Source organism: Poromitra crassiceps, assembly GCF_964638095.1.
Source record: "Poromitra crassiceps genome assembly, chromosome: 7".
Taxonomy (NCBI): domain Eukaryota; kingdom Metazoa; phylum Chordata; class Actinopteri; order Beryciformes; family Melamphaidae; genus Poromitra; species Poromitra crassiceps.
This window is the reverse complement of record NC_139628.1, coordinates 39866483-39889132: the sequence shown is the minus strand read 5'-3', so window position 1 is coordinate 39889132 and position 22650 is coordinate 39866483. Positions and strand designations below refer to the sequence as shown.

The following is a 22650-nucleotide window of genomic DNA, read 5'->3' as shown; positions in this document are numbered from 1 at the left end:
CGGCTAGTGCGCTCTCCAAATGAGAAAGACTGTTGCTCTTGTATGCCTGCTTGTCTTGGCTATAATAAGAATACTCTGAACTCAAGAGAGGTGAGGGGGGGGGTGGGGATAGGAAGTGAGAGAGGGGGAGAGAGACATTGGTAGACAGAGGAAGGGAGTGTGTGGTTTGAGTGAGAGAAGGATATGTTAATAATATTCTCGGAGCCTCTTCAGATGTGTTTATCACTGTTTAACGTCCCCTGAGGGAGGGGAGAGAGCAAGGGAGAGGATATTAATATAATACAGCACATCATTTCTCCAAGTTTGAGAAAAAGAATCAAATTTACATTTACAGAGGATCTCTCATAGGGTCCAATATGCTGGCTTCATAAACGCCATTTACACAGCAAATCGCGGCCGCTCCTCCATCCTAACCCTACATCCAAGCACCACTGTCGTGCCCATCCTCACAGACACACAGCATAACACCAAGAAGAAGAGAGAAACAGGGTCCCCAAGGACCCCCTGGGTTTTGGGTACGAAACAGCTCTCTGATAGGGTTGTCACAATACTAGAATATCTAACTTTGATAACTTCGGGGCGGGATGACAACGCATCAAGAGACATAAAAATAAATGGAGACAGATGGGTGGACAGACGCACGCTTCTCCATAATCTAGGCCTGATCAAACTCATTAAAAACTTTGCACTTACACAGCAGATTCCCCCTGCTCTAGTCATCAGCCTATCAGAACACTTTTAGCTTGTTGAAGCAACAGATATACCCACCAATGATAGGGAGGGAAAAATCAGTATGTTTGATTTTTCATTAAGAGAAAGAGCTGCTTGTATCAATAGTGTTGCAAGTGAGTATTGTATCAATTTTAAATGTGATATATCCATACTTATCGATACTTTTGACAACTTAACTCTCTGAGCCCCAAAATTGTACATTCCCCTCACTAGGGTGTATTGATAGATCAGTCTCTCGTCCTCCCACACACACACACACACTGGCATATGAATGCAAATGGCCCTTTTCCAGTGGCAGACACTCAGAACTGCCATACCAAAGCACTGAACTGTGCTCCACCAAGGGGCACTGCTTTAGAGGAACTAAGGACATCTACTAGTATGGTTTATTATGATGGTGAAGAAGGGGTTCCCAACCTTTTCACACTCATGGCCCACTGAAAATATGAAAATTGTTCGCGGCTCACTCACATGCCGAGCGTAAACAGTACGGAGGCCAAATAATGCGTTCGCAGAGCACTTATAATGCTAATAATAATGCTAATAATAATAACAATAATAAGTACCCCCCCCAATAAGATCACAATGTTTTGCCGGCCCACAGGTTGGGAATTGCCGGTTTAAGCAATTCTAGGTCTATCTGCATCAAATATAACATAATTTGCACATTCCACACCAAAACTGTCAGTGTTAATTTAACTGTGGAAGTGTTAAAACAAGTATAAACATGGGCACACTCTCTCACACTCACGCGCACGGCCGCACACACACACACACACACACGCACACAATATACAAGTGCAATATAAGCATTTAACTGACACTCAACATTCAGGCATCCCGTTAATTAGAAGAACACACACACACACACACACACACACACACACACACACACACACACACACACACACACCTTATTACTAGCATTGAGAGAGAGGGGGAACTAACAAAGAGATCAATGTTAGTGTGCTCAGGCGATGTAAGTGGATGTTGGTCATGTCAATAAAGCCAAAATTAGACCTGAGAATTGAGACAGAGGCCCTAGAGAGAGAGAGAGAGAGAGAGAGAGAGAGAGAGAGAGAGAGAGAGAGAGAGAGAGAGAGAGAGGGAAGAACAGAGATAAAAGCAAAAGATTTCTGTTGAGAGTCAAATGAGATTCACATACAGAGAGAGAGATAAGCAGAGAGAGAGAGAGAGAGAGAGAGAGAGAGAGAGAGAGACTGACTACAGACAGGGGCATTCACACCAACAGCCCTGCGCGTAGGGAGGATTTCATGCAATATATTTTTTTAATATATAAATGTAATTTTCTAAGGTGGAGTTGCATGCACACACATAATGACACTGCATGCTCAGCACTTCACCACAGAGACCAGAGAGCTGGAGAGGACAAGAAAGAAGCGGAGAGGGATTCACATGATGGGTCAACACTGCCAAGGCTACGGTTATTGTATTATGGTGTGGACCAAAACCAAAACAAATAAATAAAAAAGGGGATTTTTGCTGAATACTGTAATTGCAATAGGAATTCAGCTGTGTAGACAGCTTCTTTTACTCTATTTATATGCTAAAAATAATAATTTGAACGTGTATTCGTGACAGAAATGGTGCTTTGGATTCTTTCAGTGAGATAAAACAGGATTTTCTTGGAACATACAGTACATACATGATTTGTAGGCCAGGGATTCTGCACAGCACAAGAATACCAGATGCCTTCAACACTTCTCCCCGGAGGAAAATCTGCAGCCTTTTTGCAATGTGAATTAAGTTAGTCAAACAGGCCGTGGCCACATTTGGAGGCAATGCCGTTTGTGCCAAACTGCCAACAGTCATGGTTATGGTGGGGAATTAACACGACTGTACTGTAACTAACTGTAACTACTGTTACTGTGCAGACACTGTTACTCTGCAGACACTGTTACTGTGCAGACACTGTTACTCTGCAGACACTGTTACTCTGCAGACACTGTTACTGTGCAGACACTGTTACTCTGCAGACACTGTTACTGTGCAGACACTGTTACTGTGCAGACACTGTTACTCTACAGACACTGTTACTGTGCAGACACTGTTACTCTACAGACACTGTTACTGTGCAGACACTGTTGGGTAAACAGCCAGGCTATAGGGAACTTAAACCCACCCTCCAGTCAGTTTTTCTACCTGTTTGACGGTTGGTCTTCTATTTAAAACGTTCTCAACGTTGTATGAGCCGTATGATGCCTGCTGTGTAGCCGCACGTTATCTGATTCTGTGCTATACAGCAAGGAGATACAGTATGCCTGGAAAAACAGAGCAAGTTATGCAGGAAACAGTAGCTTAACTACAGGGAATAGCCGCGCTATTCCCGAGATCTCAACCACGGGGCTACGGATATGAAAGCTTATGCGTGAAAAACGTTGGAAAGAGCGTGACTCAAAATTGTTATAACAAGCTAATATTTTGGTCACTCAGTGGCGTTTTGAGCCTGACGGCCATTGTTGCAGCCAGCAGGGAGCGGGCTTAGCTAACAGAGCTAACCCTAACCCCAAGGACAGCAGTGCATTCGTTGGGGGACAGAGTTAATTAGAGGATCCTTCCCCCCCTCAATATCTCACCTGTACATATTTGTAATTGTCCCACTTCTTTCTGTGTTTTATCATGTGTGTATATAATCTAAAGGCAGAAATGAGAGAAACATGTAGAGAGAGAGGAGATGGGATGAGAGAAAGAATGACAGGAGCAGACGTTATTAATAAAGCAGAAATGAGAGAGAGAGAGAGAGAGAGAGAGAGAGAGATCATTAACATTTGGAGGTTTGCCCTCTTCCGTTCTGCTGTACCAGATCAATGTGTTCATTATCAGGCTGCTCTGTATGCCTTTGGCTACCACACACATGCACACGCACGCACACGCACACTGTCAGAAGAACGGCATATCCTAATTACACACACACACACACACACACTCACACACACACACACACACACACACACACACACTCGCCCCTCTCCACCCTTCAGTCTCTTTCCTATTTATCTGCTCTTTCTTCACCTTACTCTTGGTGATAACACACACGTGCACATGCGCGCGCGCACACACACACACACACACACACACACACACACACACACACACACACACACACACACACACACACGACACAGGTCGTTTCCTTTGGGTACCCTGTAACACTTCATATCTAGGTCAATTCACACACCTGTGACTCTGAGTAAAGCAGAAATGACCAGAAGTGAATGGCTACCTGATAATGTCAGCAGCACAACACATAGTTGTATAGGAAGCACGGGGGACAAGGGGACATGTCCCCCTCCAATATTAACAGGTGCTTAAAAAAGTAAAATACTAAATTATTTTACCAAATTAACCGCTGGACTTTTATTTTGAAATGAGGCTATTTTGAAAAAGCCGTTGGCTTTGTGACATTGTGGAATGACATTGAATGAAGAGTGTCTCCATAAGAAATAGACTTGATAGGGCTTTATTGAATCGGTGAGAAGCAGACAGCAGCCTCCAGACTTAAGGCTGTGCTTCAACATTTCAAACAGTTACATCCCTACTTAGGCCTCAAGAGCCCTTCTGGCGCCGGCCCGACAGAGACATAGAAACCTCCCGGCAGTGGGGGAGACACACACACACACACACACACACACACACACACACACCGCACACACGCTTTACCTCCGCTGCTACACTCCATCCTAGACACACACACACACGCACACACACGCACACGGGACTGCGTGTCAATATTCACTGTCATTTTTTGGTGCAAACTGAACCTCGTACTTTTGTCGCCAAAAAGAGATGACACACAGATGTGTTGTTGACTGCTGCCTGTCCCTACTTTAACTCCCACAGACCTCAGTGTATCATCAGAGAAGCCTTTTATTGCCACTCTGCCCACAGACAGTTGCTATCGCTGTTGGTGCAATCAGCATTACTGATGATTGCCAAAGCAACAGAGGTACAATATCGACGCGGCAGGGTGAGAGAGAGACCTGCTGCCTCTGCTGAGAGAGAGAGAGAGAGAGAGAGAGGGTGTTGGCTAGACTACAGACAATTTGAACCCTGCAGATAGAGACAGCCTGCGTTCAGGATCAGACAACCGTATGACTTTTTAATACCTCTTTAATGGTGGCAGGAAATTAAAAAAGGAAAAAGCAAAATAAGAGTAAAAGGCAAGATCAGCCCCTTTCCAATTAAACAGCTAATGCAGGCATGTCCAAAGTCCCCCCCCCCCCCCACACACACACACACACACACACACACCTTGTCTCTCAAAATATCCTATATGTGGCCCTCCACAAAGTATTGGTTAATCAAGCAAGTTCACTTTGCGTTTTTTCCCATTCACCTGATGACAGCACAGCACTATCATTCAGTTTGTAGACAAGCGCTAATTAGGGAACAATACAGGTGAAACCATGGACTGTATATAATGGTGGAACTAATGTTTTCAGACGGTAAACAGCAAACAAACGGTTACCTAGCAACAGACATTTCCCACTGGGTGGCGGACATGGCCGCAGCAAAGAAGCGTAAAGTTGACAGCGAGGGCGGCGGAGTGTAAGGACCAGTGTATACCCTGTAATTGACTCAAATAGTAGGGGGTACAAAATTGAGTTATACTTCAAAACATAATAGAATATTGGAGTCCACAGCCAGCAATGGCAACACAGGTATTCAGTATTCATCAGCAATGAACAGTAACACATTCTGACAGGCCAACATTACTGTATGACTTGATACAACTTCCTTCAGAAAGACGGCCACGTTACAATCTTTAATACCTGGTATTAAAATGTGATCTGGATATACTATCCAGATCATGCTAAATCCAATCACCTGGTATTGTCATGTCTCTGCATTGCGACTGGATCTCATTTTTCATACGCACTATGCAAACAAAGCAGGCGTGTATGTGGTGGGGCAACGAAAACGTGTTTCTACCCAGCCTGAACGTACGTTTTTGAAAGCGAAACAAAAAATGTGATTGTATTCGTAAAATTCGTGATTGTACTTCATGGGCGGATGCCTTCTCACTAATTCAAACGCACTGCGCAGATTGCGTTAACGCCTGGCCGACGCCGCCTGCGATCCAATCGTAATGCGAAAGTCATGTGGCAGAGCCGATCACATTGTGATCGTAACGTGACAGAGCCGATCACATTGTGATCGTAACGTGTGCCGTGTGCATTTACACGTTGTGTTTTTCTTATTCAGGAACGATATCCAGATGCAGATTCAGATTCAGATGTTCCACCACTGCAGTGCTGCTGTGAGAGAGCTCATTTATATTTCATATGATCATTCAAGCCTGAAGTCACCTCACCCACTTCTGTCGACACGGGTCTTGACTTACATCCAACACTTTCTGGACCATGATCCTCTACTCTACTACCCTCTACTCCTGCAGCTATTACTGTGAAGAACAATCAACGCCACAACATTGTCTTTGACCTGGGTGTATTCCAGCCAGCCTCAGCTCCATCTTCTGCCCCTTTGACACCGGACTTATGAGCCAAGAAAGCCATGAATGTTGATGGGAAAGGGTCGACCTCACAAACAGATCCTCATCAGGATCAGGGTGAAGAGCCGGGTCCAACTGGTCCAACTCTGCTACGCTTGGTGTCAGAGTTCAGAGATTGACTTATGTTATGGGGCCAAACCTCCTTGACACATGTCAAGGTCAACTATAAAGGCAGTACAATGTGTTCCATGAACATTAGACATACTGACAACTGAGTTGTTTTGATTACTTTTCCAGGTGTCTGTCTGTCTCATATATCTGTCTGTCTGTCTCATATCTCCGTCTGTCTGTCTGTCTGTCGGTCTCATGTCTGTCCGTCTGTCTCATATCTCCGTCTGTCTGTCTGTGGACAGATTTTGCGAACGCGATAGCGTCAAAACCGTGTAAGATGCAGTCACGGAACTTTACAGGGTGTGTAGTTGTCATCAAAATGAATGCTGAGTTTGAAAATGGGTGTGATCCGAGCACACACACACACACACACACACACACACACACACACAACTTTACGCCCCTGGCCCAAAACATGGTTGAAATTACTTTTCACACACACAACATATGAAAAAGTAATTTGTATCCATGTGGAATTCGAAGTACAGTTTTTGAAATGATGCTCAGCGACAGCGCTGCACACAGAGGGCACCACAGGCACGCACCAGCTCCATCTCCCGTGAACACAAACACCCGCTCTCTCTGTCACACAAACCCCCGCTCTCTCTGTCACACACAGCCTGGCTCTCTCTGTCACACACAGCCTGGCTCTCTCTGTCACACACAGCCTGGCTCTCTCTGTCACACACAGCCTGGCTCTCTCTGTCACACACAGCCTGGCTCTGTCACACACAGCCTGGCTCTCTGTCACACACAGCCTGGCTCTCTCTGTCACACAAACCCCCGCTCTCTCTGTCACACACAGCCTGGCTCTCTCTGTCACACACAGCCTGGCTCTCTCTGTCACACACAGCCCGGGTCTCTCTGTCACACACAGCCTGGCTCTCTCTGTCACACACAGCCTGGCTCTCTCTGTCACACACAGCCCACAGCCTGGCTCTCTCTGTCACACACAGCCTGGCTCTCTGTCACACAAACCCCCGCTCTCTCTGTCACAGCACACACAGCCTGGCTCTCTCTGTCACACAAACGCCCGCTCTCTCTGTCACACACAGCCTGGCTCTCTCTGTCACACACAGCCTGGCTCTCTCTGTCACACAAACCCCCGCTCTCTCTGTCACACACAGCCTGGCTCTCTGTCACACACAGCCTGGCTCTCTCTGTCACACACAGCCTGGCTCTCTCTGTCACACACAGCCTGGCTCTCTGTCACACAGCCTGGCTCTCTCTGTCACACAGCCTGGCTCTCTCTGTCACACACAGCCTGGCTCTCTCTGTCACACACAGCCTGGCTCTCTCTGTCACACACAGCCTGGCTCTCTCTGTCACACAGCCTGGCTCTCTCTGTCACACACAGCCTGGCTCTCTCTGTCACACAGCCTGGCTCTCTCTGCCACACACAGCTTGGCTCTCTCTGTCACACAGCCTGGCTCTCTCTGTCACACAGCCTGGCTCTCTGTCACACACAGCTTGGCTCTCTCTGTCACACAGCCTGGCTCTCTCTGTCACACACAGCCCGAGTCTCTCTGTCACACACAGCCTGGCTCTCTCTGTCACACACAGCCCGGGTCTCTCTGTCACACACAGCTTGGCTCTCTCTGTCACACACAGCTTGGCTCTCTGTCACACACAGCTTCGCTCTCTCTGTCACACAGCCTGGCTCTCTCTGTCACACACAGCTTGGCTCTCTCTGCCACACAGCCTGGCTCTCTCTGTCACACACAGCTTCGCTCTTTCTGTCACACAGCCTGGCTCTCTCTGTCACACACAGCTTGGCTCTCTGTCACACAGCCTGGCTCTCTCTGTCACACACAGCCCGGGTCTCTCTGTCACACACAGCCTGGCTCTCTCTGTCACACACAGCCTGGCTCTCTCTGTCACACACAGCCTGGCTCTCTCTGTCACACACAGCCCGGGTCTCTCTGTCACACACAGCTTGGCTCTCTCTGTCACACACAGCCTGGCTCTCTGTCACACACAGCCTGGCTCTCTCTGTCACACACAGCCCGGGTCTCTCTGTCACACACAGCCCGGGTCTCTCTGTCACACACAGCCCGGGTCTCTCTGTCACACACAGCCCGGGTCTCTCTGTCACACACAGCCTGGGTCTCTCTGTCACACACAGCCCGGGTCTCTCTGTCACACAGCCTGGCTCTCTCTGTCACACACAGCCCGGGTCTCTCTGTCACACACAGCCCGGGTCTCTGTCACACACAGCCTGGGTCTCTCTGTCACACACAGCCTGGGTCTCTCTGTCACACATCCTGGCTCTCTCTGTCACACAGCCTGGCTCTCTCTGTCACACACAGCCCGGGTCTCTCTGTCACACACAGCCTGGGTCTCTCTGTCACACACAGCCTGGGTCTCTCTGTCACACACAGCCCGGGTGCTCCCTCAGTGATTAGGAGTTGAATAGGGGAGCTGTCAGGTCATTCGTCTTCTCTCTCCTCTCCTCCTCTGTCTCCCCCATCCCCATCAGTCACGCCTTAACCACTGGCCCATACACATAAAACAAGATCAACACACACAGCCCCAGGAGTGAATACACACACAGTTACACACACACATAGACACGTAGGGGGGCACACACACTTCTCTTAGCTACAGGTTTACTCAAGCAGACAAGACATACCCAAAATAAACACATCCACAAACACATCACCCTCACTTTGACAGACTCAAAGGTATTAACAAGCAAACGCACACAGACTCCAGAGTAAACTGACAATGCTATAACACTGGGAGACCCGGGCGATGCACACTGGCGAGCACACAGTGATAAGCAGGGCAAACGCAAAAACACACACACACACACACACACACACACACACACACACACACACACACACACACACACACACACACACACCCAAGGTGGAAAAAAGAGCATGATACACCCACAAATTGCATCCAACTGTTTCAACAGCCTCAACCCCCACACACAACACCACCAAGCACACATGAACTGCTAAAAGATCCAGAATGTGATGTGCAAGTGTGTTACACACACGCACACGCGCACACACACACACACACACACGCACACACACAGTGACTCATATTGCTGAGGTAAATTGGCTTGTGTTGTTCTAATGACTTTGCCTCAGTCCACTGATTGGTTTATTGAGAAGGCCAGGGGGGCAGTGTGTGTGTGTGTGTGTGTGTGTGTTGACTGTGTTGTGTGTGTCCACACCATCCTGATCTGTGTGCATTTGTGTGACTGCATCCTTGTGTGTGTGCGCACATGCATGCGTGTGTGTCTGTGTCTGTGTGTGTGTGTGTGTGTGTGTGTGTGTGTGTGTGTGTGTCCATGTTATAATAAAGAGTGTGTGGGTCAAGGTGCCAGGCAGCAGCCCTGATGAGTTGAAAGCACATTCTGTGTTGGTGTGACATTTAAATAAGTGTGACCTCCATCCCACGACGTCCACACCGCTCCCCCCCCCACTCCCTCCCTCCAACTTCTCTGCTCACCTTCATACTCATCTAACTGTCTTCTTATGTCCTGCCTGTTGCCATGTGTTCATAAGGTAAAGGTTACCGTCATGATAATAATAATACTAATCATGTGCACCACCAGCCTGCTCCCTTTACATTCCACTGGCCTCATTCAAATGTATTGTGACCACTGGGTCATTACAATACACTCTAAAAATTAACTCACTGCCAAAGCAAAATCAACAGCAGCCTCTCATCTGCAGTCTCACTCTCACACATCTGCATCTCACAACAGAAACCCTCACAGAGATAATAGCTTCGCACTTGACAATTTCATGGCTACATCTAAAAAAATCGGATCTGAAATCAGCGTTGGGCAGCCCGTCGCGCCAAGGGGGCTTTTCCCCACAGACATCTATAGCTGTAATGGTGATCTGATCTTCCCAGTAATACATCCTATCACTGCGTCACGGTATGGCTTCATAATGTGCAGCATTCCAGTATATGTCTGTGTAGAGACCAGTCTTTAGCACCAGTGGTTTGCTATGGACACACAAGGGCGCTGTCCGTGGTGCTGACATTGCTTTAGAGTAGACCATGTACTGTACAGCAGTATTAAGGCAAGGGATCCGCCATTTCCCACTGATGTTCAACAAGCATACGAGGATAAATCCACCGTAGAAGAGGCAGACCATAGCCTCAATAGACTCAATAGACCAGAATGCAATGCAGCCACAAGATATGGGCGCACAACCCACTGTTTTTCTGGAGTGGAAAAACCTTCCTTACTATCACTATCTCCACCTACACAGAAGTCCCAGCTGAATGCAACAGGTTCAGGGCCGCCCTCTGCTGCCGTTCGTCCCGAGTCTATCTGGGAAATGAAGGAGATTACCAACTGACTGAGGCAGAGGCACACGGAAGGTTGAGGGAACGTCGGCACCCCAGAAAGGTAAATTGCGACACTTCATCACAAAATAAGTGGTGGAATGCCTTGAGCATCAAGATTGATGGCAAATATAACTGTGTAAGAGTATCGGAGGGTTGAACTTTCCTTTACTACCTGGGGAAATCCCAAATAAGTTCATAACTGAAATATGTGTTATTGCGACAACAATGCGACAGTCGGCATCGACTCATAGGGGTGCTGAACCGGCTAAAAGCAAGACTTATTACACTGGGACCTATGCTTATTAAAACAGAATGCTACTTTTGCCCTTTTGGGACTCCCTATGCAGTCGGCCTGCGACACATTGAACGACCCGTGCACTAAGACCTGTGCACTGCTGTGCTGCACAGAAGCCTGTGAAGTCTGTTGGTCACAGTGTTTGGCCTTTAGCTTTATGAATCCTGAACTTTTTCACCAAGTTTCTATTTTCTTCAGTTTTTCTCCCTTTTTTTTCTCCCCAATTGTACAATTGTACAATTCCCCCTGCTGTCCTGGTCGTTGCTGCACCCCCTCTGCCGATCTGGGGAGAGAGGTAGACTAGCACATGCTTCCCCCGAAACATGGGCAGTCACCAGCCACTTCTTTTCACCTGACAGCGAGGAGTTTCACCGGCAGAACGGAACGCGTGGGAGGATCACGCTATTCCCCCAGTTCCCCTCCCCCCGAACAGGCGCCGCGACCGACCGAAGGACGCACTAGTGGGAGCGACCAGGACACATACCCCACCGGCTTCCCACCCGCAGACACGGCCAATCGTGTCTACATCTGACCAAGCCGGAAGTACCGCTGCTGGGACTTGAACCCGGGTCTCCGGTGGTAGCAGAGTGCTTTTACCTCTACACTACCCATGCATCCTGAACTCAAATGCTGCAGAATGAATGCAGCCATTCGGTAGTGATAGATATGACCACTGAATATTGATACGACACTGATGGAGTAGTTTGCTTTCACCCGGACTTGCCATGTGCTTCCACTTGAACAAAGCGCAGACTCAGAAGAGAAGGTGAAGGTGACAGCCAGCTGCTCTCCACAATGTGAAGAGGGTCAAAATGTGACCAGACTGTGTGCAGTGAATTATGAGAGGTCAAAGGTCAGCATCTAGTGTACAGAGACTGTGTGTGTGTGTGTGTGTGTGTGTGTGTCAGAAATGAACCCCCTCCCCGCCCCCCGTATTAAAACACTTGAAGTGTAGAAATGCTGGCGTGTTATTTCTTCATGATGAAATATAAGCCGTACTGTATATAGCACTTTATATGATACAGCAACACGACCTCTGTTACAGAGTCGATATTTGCGAACATCAGAGCGACAAACCGCTGAGCTAAGGCTCCGCCAGAGAGTTTTTAAATAGCATAAAGCAGCGGGGGATCTTCAACCTTTTTACAGCCTGGGGGCCACATTAGGAATTGGTAGTCTCGCTCCGGGACCCCCGGCTCAATAAGCCATATTGCCTTCATCACATAGAGGGCCCCATCAGAGGTAGGACTGTAGCCCAATTTGGCCCCGAGTTACAGTGTAAAGGGCCATTCCACTATGAAAACACAATGCCCGCTACGCCTGTGACCTGTGACCTTGCTTTGTTGTTTTCCAATTGGTTAAACTCGGACAAGCATCTCCAAAGGCGAGAAGCGAAGAGAGAGCAGACTTTCTTCATGTCAGGGAAAGACCAATTAGAATGATTTCAACTGATGCTTGATGGTTGACTGATTTTTCTCCTATTTTCTCCCCAATTGTACTTGGTCAATTCCCCCTGTTGCTGCTCCACCCCCTCCGCTGCTCTGGGGAGAGTTGTAGACTATACTGTAGCACATGCTTCCTGCTTCCTGCTTCCTCTGATGCACATTCTTTTCACCTGACAGCGAGGAGTTTCAGACACGACATTGCGCGTTCCATTTGGATGGTATCGCACGTTGAAACCGTGACTGTCTGGTTCTCAGTGTGAGAGCCTGTTGCTCATGTCCACGGATATTTGTTGACCTGTCAGCAAGACAACGTCACATGTTAATGGATGGTAATAATGAATCATAATAAATGTTAATAATGTTTTTTAGAGTTGATTTACAACTAAACCTGCAACCAGCTCCGCAGCGGGTTTCATCCGTCTGTCACGAATGTTAACTCCCCAACGTGACTCTATTTGTAAGGAATAAAGTAATAGCTGAAATAGGATGCAACCTGCCATCCCTCCAGGACCTGCATGCAGCCAGGACACTGAAGCGGTCTGGAAAGATCATGGCTGACCCCTCCCACCCTGGCCACAAACTATTTAAGACACTCCCCCACGGCAAGAGACTGAGGTCTGCCAAGACCAGAACCACCCGCCACAAGACCAGCTTCTTCCCAACCGCCATCAGCCTCACCAACAAGGCCCGGAAACCCCTTCCGCCAACGGCCTCACCAACGACCCCCCCCCCCCCCCACACACACACACACACACACACACACACACAAACTCACTACCTCCTCCTAAACTCAACTGAACTCCCCCCCAATACAACTGGAACTCATACTGTATCTAATTTAATGCCTGTCTAACTGGGACTGTAAATTCATGTAAATTCCCTGCACATTAATTCCTATTTAACTTAGCCTGTAAATGTCATGTACATTCAATGTAAACTCTTATTTAACTCTGACTGTAAATTCATGTAAATCCACTGCCTATTTAACGTCTATTTAGCTCAGTCTGTAAATCTCATGTAAATCCAACGTAAATTCATATTTATCATCCACAGAACACTTCACCACTCATGTACATATTGTAGATATTGACTCGATTTGATTCGATTTGATTGCACTTGCAACTTTGCGATTGTCTGATTCTGATAAAGTAGTATAGCATCTGAAAATAAATTTCAGTCCAGGAAGGAAATGTGTAATTCATAATGTGAGGCTGTGGGACATCGTAGTGTGAAGGAGACAGAGGGTTGAGAAAGATATGACCAAAATATAATCCATCACAGATCACTAATCACCTGAGACAAACCCATCACTGCCACAAACTGTCAAAATTGCTTGACTGATTCCATCTAAGCAATACAATGATTTATTACTATGAATTATGTTTGGAATTGCCTGTAAAATCTAGACAATGAGAAGAATGGATACATTGCTCCCATTTATAGACTTAATTTGAATCATGCTAGGATATTTATTTAACTATCACCTACAACCATGAACAACCACGATTACACCATACACACAATTACATTACATTTCTTCCTACAGTTTAATCAAAAGTGTTTTTGCCTCTCAGATGTTTCTAGGTCATCCAACGTTCCTATTACTAGTTTATTATTAGATTACAGACCGTTTTCTGAAATCAAATGACTTCAACCTGCTATCCTCTAACGGTGCCTGTGACTTGTTTTGGGTCTTGAGTCATAGTTTAACAGAATCCTGAGGCTGTGTTATTTCTGTAAAGAGCAGTCTAGTTTTATTTTATGTATGAGGCCACTGGCCACTGTTTGTGTGTTCAAATAGTCTGAGGAGCAGTGCAAAATAAAATCAATTCAGGTGGAAAATAATACCAACTGACCAAAAGGATATAACCCCCTAAAGGTACACAGTAAACAAAAAACGGCAGAGCATTACAAAGCAACTAAAGAAAACCACAAGCAGCAAAATCACAAAACAAAACACAAGCCATTGTGTTGGGACATATCTAACGTGGAATCTCCAGTTGCTAACACAAAGCTGTGAGCTTCAATTGCAACTAACAGCTGGTGGAAAATCCTTACTACATACATTTGACGGCTAGGAATTTAGGCTAAGCATTCCTTTTGAGAAAGTAATACCTGATATTATCTGTCCAACAATCCTGTAAGCATGGCATTTACAACAGTATATTTTACCATTTTACCATTTGCGTTGTAGCAACAGTCAGTTATTCCCTAGAAAGAATATTATTCTTTCTAGGGAATAACTGACTGTGGCTACAACGCGAATCCTTCTGGATATACACTTTAGACACCATGTCTCCAAAAGGCATGAATGAGGACTTTCCTATCCATCACTTCCTGTAGTCACCTTTTGTAGTCCTATACTTATTGGTGCAGTCCATGAACTTCTTTCACCTGTTACGCCTGATTATGTGTATCTTTCTATTTAGATATTACTAATCATGTTTTTGACATTTATGTCTTTGATATTGATGTTTGTATATGTTATGATGATGAAATATGTTACATGACATATATTCTCTGTCACTTTTATGTAGGTCCACCCAAGATTGATGAGGTGACCTGTGGGAGTCTACTTGTATGGGTGTGACACACAATTGTTTGTCAGATGACCTGATGAAGAGCTGAGGCTCGAAACCTTGTGTGATTTTTAAGAAGCAAAGCTTTCTTTGGAGCATAAGTGTGTGCGGGCTCTATTGTTATTTCTACTGAATTTGTATAACCCAGCACCCCTCAAAGTGATGTGCGTATTTTTTTATATTTTTCACTGTATTCTTTGTAATTAAGGCAATGCTCCTATACATTACTGTAGAGTTTTTACTCACTTGTAAAATATGTATTTATTAGCTTAGCCGTTTGTTCCCATGGAATTACTCCCATATGCCTCCATGTGTTTCTTTTCCTACTCCATTCCAAGGCATCCAGCATACAGTATACCTAGAAATGACCTGGTAAATACAGAGTAGTTGGGGTGACTGTAAAAGGAAGGACTCAGTGAGTCACATGTAACCAAAGACGATGGGATTCAAGCAAGACGGCCCAACCTCAACTCACTTCCTGTCATTTTGTCACGTGGTTTTCCACGGACACGCCCACTTAGGAGACTTTCGGCAGGTTTGAGTCAATGGTTGACCACGCCCATTTAGGAGACTTGCTGCAACCATTTGTTAGAATTGGCGGAGCCTGCGTTGACCCATCTCTAGTAATATAATATCTATGATGTAGCATGCAAGAGAGCAAAGCCAAGCAGCTCAGCTCAACACAGTGCCTTTTCCCCATACTGTGCAGTATAAGACATTAGAGCTGGACTCTATAATTCAATCACCATTGTCCATTGACCCTTGTACTAATGGACTACAGTATATTGTTCATATAATAGACCAGATGGGCACTCAGCCGATACTTTAAAGTTTCGTATCAGCAGCTTAAAGGCGATAGATTTGGTGTTTCCATACTAATAAGTATTCAGTGAAGTGATCTGGACTTATATTCACAAAGCTTACCAGAATAGAAATGCTGACTCAATTAACATGACCTAATTTAATCCCTGCCCCCCCCCCCCCCCCTTTCCCCCCCTTTCCCCACCTCCAAAAAAGCATGCATCTTATGAAGATGCACCATATATATACACTGTAGCTCAGAGTGGCTTAATTTGAGAAGAGCCGCAGTTCTATTTGGCTATAATGACTAACAACTGCCTCGTTTTCAGCCTTATTTACAGACTTTATAGTAATCGTCCAAATTACACGATCTACTTGCTATAGCTGTTGACAGCCAGCAGTCACAACAGATGAGTGTTTATACTGGAAATTTTCTCACTCGCTTTTTAAAACTCATCGATCAGCGGCCTGTTTTGAAAGGCTGTGTGGAGCACAAGGCATAGAGACGGTCAATTGTGTGCTGCTGCTGCTGTCCGTGGTGCTGAAACGGCTGGCAGCAGCAATTTAATAGTCACAGTTACTGCCTGGCTGCCTGCAAGTCCACACACACACACGCACGCACGCGCACGCACGCACACACACACACACACACACACACACACACACACACACACACACACACACACACACAGAGCATCCCTGTATTGCTAACACAGGCCTGATGCCAAGGGAAGACAGCTTACGCCAGGGGAAACAATCAACAATCAACATCTCATTTGCTATGGTTTCTCTTACACCTCCCCGTGCACGTTGTGTTTCTAGGTGAAGGCAGTCTTTCTTCTATAGTAGCTCATTGTATTTCTGTGTAAATCCATACAGTCACCAGCTTCCAAAGAAAGCTTTATTACTGTAGCTGCCGTTTCTTCACCGTGTGCCAGGAAAACCATTTCCACTGTCAATTGCAGCAGCACCGCGAGCCGAGCATTACAGCAACTCATCTCATTTGGTATGCGTGTTTTCCCCCCTCTCTCCAGAATCTCTCTAAAGTCATTCGCCCTGTTTTTACCTCTGAGTGTATTTGTCAATGGTCAACACTTACAGCAATTTCGCAAATGAGGCCTAACGTGTTTCTGTGAGTCCAGTCCAGTGAGCACTGCCCGTGGTTTTGCTAAAACCATGTGCCAGAAATAAGTACAAGCATGATGACATACAAATGAATCCGATGGAAAAATTAGAGTAGAGTTGTGTGGCGGCTGTGTGTGTGTGTGTGTGCGTGTGTGCGTGTGCGTGTCCTTGCCTCTGATTAGCCTCAGATTGAGACAAATGGAAGGTGGTCCGCCCTTCGATGTAAACCTCCACATCACTTACAGCTAGCCTTGTGGGAGGCGTGGGGCTGTGCTGGCCATGTCCTGATTTGTGTGTTATCATGGTGCGTTTGTGTGTCAACGGTGCATTCATGCGTGGGTGAGCTGAGTGTGTGTGTGTGTGTGTGTGTGTGTGTGAGGGTGTGTGTGTGTGTGTGTGTGTGTGTGTGAGGGTGTGTGTGTGTGTGTGTGAGGGAGGGTGGGAGTGGCTGTACGCACTTGTGTGTTGTTGCTTGCAAGTAGATTGTGTGTAATGGTGTATGTTAGACATGTGCCCTGACCATGTTCATGTGTGAATGGATACTCAATCTGTGCAAGCGCTTGACACATTAGTGTGTGTGTGTGTGTGTGTGTGTGTGTGTGTGTGTGTGTGTGTGTGTGTGTGTGTCTGTGTGTGTGTGTGTGTGTGTGTGTGTGTGTGTGTGTGTGTGTGTGTGTGTGTGTGTGTGTGTGTGAGGCATGGGTGCAAGTCCAGGTGTTAACTGTGTGCATACGTGTTTGTGTGCAAGTTTAATCAATGTTGCCTATATTTAGTCTGTGTCTGACAAACTCATGGTGACTAATTTATATGCAAACACACACGCACGCGCGCGCACACGCACACGCACACGCACACACACACACACACACACACACACACACACACACGAGTGCCCTCACCTAATGATGACATGCCAGCCACGAGAGAGACAGATAAAGTGAGAGAGGGGTTTTGACTCAAGGTTCTTTAATGAGAAGTTTTCGGCTTTAACAGGGGAAAAAATGCCTCAAGTGCCTCAAAGTACTCAACCATATATTAAAATATCTCCCTCTCTCTCTCTCTCATGATGTGCCTACCCACACTTTAGCCCTCCCCCTACTGCTCTCTTACCGTCTATCTTTATCACTAGGGCTGACTCTTTCTTTCTCTCTCTCTCTCTCTCTCTCTCTCTCTCTCTCTCTCTCTCTCTCTCTCTCTCTCTCTCTCTCTCACACACACACATCCTTGCTGCTGGGAAGGGCACATTGCTCATTTGTGCTCTTGGTTCAGTCTTTTGTTGTCAACAGGTTTGCAGGTCGCCCTCCTGTGGTCTTTGTGCTTTTCTGTTTGCCTGCCTGCTGCTAGTGGACTCCCATGGTGACCATCAGTTAGACAACTGCTTCCAGTCTTCAATAGGAAATGTTTTTGGCATTTCCACTGTCAACACTAACAACAACTCCCGCACAGTTGTCACGGTCGCCTTGGCTGCCGGGCGCGCTCGTCTTGTGATGGGCTCATCTGATTGGCAGCCTGGCTAAGAGGGCGGGCCCACTCAGCAAGCCTGACACATTTTGCAGGCAAGCCTGGCTGTGCGGGGGACCGCTTAGACTCCCCCAAGGCCTGCAGGTACCTGCAGGGGGGAGAACCGGCGATCCAGACCGGGCCGGCCCACGACGCGAGCCTGAGCTGTGCCAAGGTAGGGCCAAAGCCTTCTTCATTATATCGATATGCTAACGGTTAGCCCAAATGCTAGTTCACCAGTCGTGGTATCTGGTTTGATGGTAAAAGTCCCTAGATAATTAAAACGAGCATGGACAAGCCGTAGGGTCCCAAAAGCACAAACAAATCGCTTGAGGGACAGTTTCTTCCCGCAGGCCACGAGACTCCTTAACACACACAAATAAACAATCATGTAGTAGCTGCTACCATTACATATGTTAATTATGCCTATGTTATTTGCTATTTGTTATTTGTTATGTTATTTGCACCTGTGCAAACAGAATGTCTAATTATGTTTTAAGGTGTCTATGCTAGAAAAGAAAAGGAAAAAGTTTACCGTTATTGCTTGTTGTTTCTCGTTTTACTGCATCTATATGCCCTGTTATTTTTGCACCTATATGCCCTGTTATTTTGCACTATGTTGTAACGGAGTCTACAGCACAAGAATTTCACACGTGATACTTGTACTACGGAGTGACAATAAAAAATCTTGAATCTTGAAGTCAGAACCGATCAGAACCGTGTGACACAGTAAGTGGCAATAAACAACATATAGAAGTAGTAGAAGCAGTATATAGATAAAAAGGGTAACACAATGTATGGTAAATTCTATAGATTAATGGTTTAATTGATATTCAGCAATTTGCTGGCTGGCATGCTAAAGCTAGACCATATGGAACAGCATGTGTAACGTGGTACCATGTGATCTGTAAACTGTCTGAAGTTTAAAACCCTTCCCCCACGGCGCCAGCTCAGGACAACAGGTGAACACGAGTGATGTCAGTGATGTTGCGCATCCTGTCGACCACATGTCAATGGCGTGCATAGCGAGAGGAAGAGGAACAGCTGGCTCAAACAAAGCAAACAGCTGATGACACCTATACAGCGTCATCCCTACCTCCAGATGGATCCCTCAGGCCTGTATACTCCCACCACATCAATAGGATCTTTCTTCTTTGAGCAAATCATCTCTTTGATGAACAAACACTTGTGGTTCAACAAGCAGGTTAAACGGTGTGTTTAGCAGTCAGTGTGCTGCAGCACGGTGTGCTTTTAAGACCATGCAAAGGCAACTCATACACTACCTAAACTAATCAAATCAAAATAACTAACTGGCAGATGGATTTGCGAGCTTCATGATTGTGCGAGAAATCCAAGCTATTGGTTTAACTCTGTCACCCAGCAGTGGGCTCTGACCAATCGGCATCCAGAAGCAGCTACAGTACGCGCAGGATTTAGGTGCGACAACGACAGCATGAAGCCAGCCCATGATAGACGGTGATAGACACATGGTTCATCCAATCACATGCCATGCTTTTTTTTTTTTACGCGCCCGCCCTTTTTGAAACAGTTTCCAAAGACGAGGTCCCAGAGGGTTGTGTGTAACAAACGATGGGGCAGCGTCAGGTTAGCTCATGGGTAACACCTGCACCGTTACAGAGAAGAGAGAACGATAAATACAGCGTCAGGTTAGCTCATGGGTAACACCTGCACCGTTACAGTGAAGAGAGAAAGGGGCAGCATCAGGTTAGCTCATGGGTAACACCTGCACCGTTACAGTGAAGTCAGGTTAGCTCATGGCTAACACCTGCACCGTTACAGTGAAGTCAGGTTAGCTCATGGCTAACACCTGCACCGTTACAGTGAAGTCAGGTTAGCTCATGGCTAACACCTGCACCGTTACAGTGAAGTCAGGTTAGCTCATGGCTAACACCTGCAGCGTTACAGTGAAGAGAGAAAGAGAAATACAGCGTCAGGTTAGCTCATGGGTAACACCTGCAGCGTTACAGTGAAGTCAGGTTAGCTCATGGCTAACACCTGCAGCGTTACAGTGAAGTCAGGTTAGCTCATGGGTAACACCTGCAGCGTTACAGTGAAGTCAGGTTAGCTCATGGGTAACACCTGCAGCGTTACAGTGAAGTCAGGTTAGCTCATGGCTAACACCTGCAGCGTTACAGTGAAGTCAGGTTAGCTCATGGGTAACACCTGCAGCGTTACAGTGAAGTCAGGTTAGCTCATGGGTAACACCTGCAGCGTTACAGTGAAGTCAGGTTAGCTCATGGGTAACACCTGCAGCGTTACAGTGAAGTCAGGTTAGCTCATGGGTAACACCTGCAGCGTTACAGTGAAGTCAGGTTAGCTCATGGGTAACACCTGCAGCATTACAGTGAAGTCAGGTTAGCTCATGGGTAACACCTGCAGCGTTACAGTGAAGTCAGGTTAGCTCATGGGTAACACCTGCAGCGTTACAGTGAAGTCAGGTTAGCTCATGGCTAACACCTGCAGCGTTACAGTGAAGTCAGGTTAGCTCATGGCTAACACCTGCACTGTTACAGTGAAGTCAGGTTAGCTCATGGCTAACACCTGCAGCGTTACAGTGAAGTCAGGTTAGCTCATGGCTAACACCTGCACTGTTACAGTGAAGTCAGGTTAGCTCATGGGTAACACCTGCAGCGTTACAGTGAAGTCAGGTTAGCTCATGGGTAACACCTGCAGCGTTACAGTGAAGTCAGGTTAGCTCATGGGTAACACCTGCAGCGTTACAGTGAAGTCAGGTTAGCTCATGGGTAACACCTGCAGCGTTACAGTGAAGTCAGGTTAGCTCATGGGTAACACCTGCAGCGTTACAGTGAAGTCAGGTTAGCTCATGGGTAACACCTGCAGCGTTACAGTGAAGTCAGGTTAGCTTATGGCTAACACCTGCAGCGTTACAGTGAAGTCAGGTTAGCTCATGGCTAACACCTGCACTGTTACAGTGAAGTCAGGTTAGCTCATGGCTAACACCTGCAGCGTTACAGTGAAGTCAGGTTAGCTCATGGCTAACACCTGCACTGTTACAGTGAAGTCAGGTTAGCTCGTGGGTAACACCTGCAGCGTTACAGTGAAGTCAGGTTAGCTCATGGGTAACACCTGCACTGTTACAGTGAAGTCAGGTTAGCTCATGGGTAACACCTGCAGCGTTACAGTGAAGTCAGGTTAGCTCATGGGTAACACCTGCACTGTTACAGTGAAGTCAGGTTAGCTCATGGGTAACACCTGCAGCGTTACAGTGAAGTCAGGTTAGCTCATGGGTAACACCTGCAGCGTTACAGTGAAGTCAGGTTAGCTCATGGGTAACACCTGCAGCGTTACAGTGAAGTCAGGTTAGCTCATGGGTAACACCTGCACTGTTACAGTGAAGTCAGGTTAGCTCATGGGTAACACCTGCAACGTTACAGTGAAGAGAGAAAGAGAAATACAGCGTCAGGTTAGCTCATGGGTAACACCTGCAGCGTTACAGTGAAGAGAGAAAGAGAAATACAGCATCAGGTTAGCTCATGGGTAACACCTGCACTGTTACAGTGAAGTCAGGTTAGCTCATGGGTAACACCTGCAGCGTTACAGTGAAGAGAGAAAGGGGCAGCATCAGGTTAGCTCATGGCTAACACCTGCAGCGTTACAGTGAAGTCAGGTTAGCTCATGGGTAACACCTGCAGCGTTACAGTGAAGTCAGGTTAGCTCATGGCTAACACCTGCAGCGTTACAGTGAAGTCAGGTTAGCTCATGGGTAACACCTGCAGCGTTACAGTGAAGAGAGAAAGAGAAATAGTGCACACAGAGCTGAGATCACTTCCAGTGGTCAACAATGGTAAGTAGATCAATGCACCAATTTGTGAAAAAGCCAATGGATTGTTTTAACCCTGGGTCAGTAGGCCGCCTCCCCTGCTCCTTGTGTCACTCTGTGGGTCAATTCGGTCCGCCGTCTTTACGATGAAGCACACCGGCACTCAGGATGAACTAAGAAAAAAAAGGTCCGTCCATCTCTCTGCTCAGGTCTTGAGACTTTCCCCCCCATTTGCTCTTTGCACATCAGTCACCTAAAAGCAGCAGTCAGGAGGGGAAGGACACGGAGGCACTGGGCTTTTGCGCTCGTGTTTTTGGTTTGCTTGTAATTTTGGTGATAGATGAACTGAATCATCTGACTGCTGCGCTCAGCGCGAGTCGCTCTGAATAGAGTGTCTGAGT

The 22650-nt window shown here is 46.7% G+C and overlaps 1 protein-coding gene across 1 annotated transcript in view; it reads right to left on the bottom strand.

Annotated features, from left to right (window-relative positions):
* Positions 1-22650, bottom strand: part of LOC310779342 (pyruvate carboxylase, mitochondrial-like) — a gene marked incomplete at its 3' end in the record, with an annotated part of 392062 nt that overhangs the window by 70014 nt on the left and 299398 nt on the right. The gene's annotated exons all lie outside the window — the stretch shown is intronic.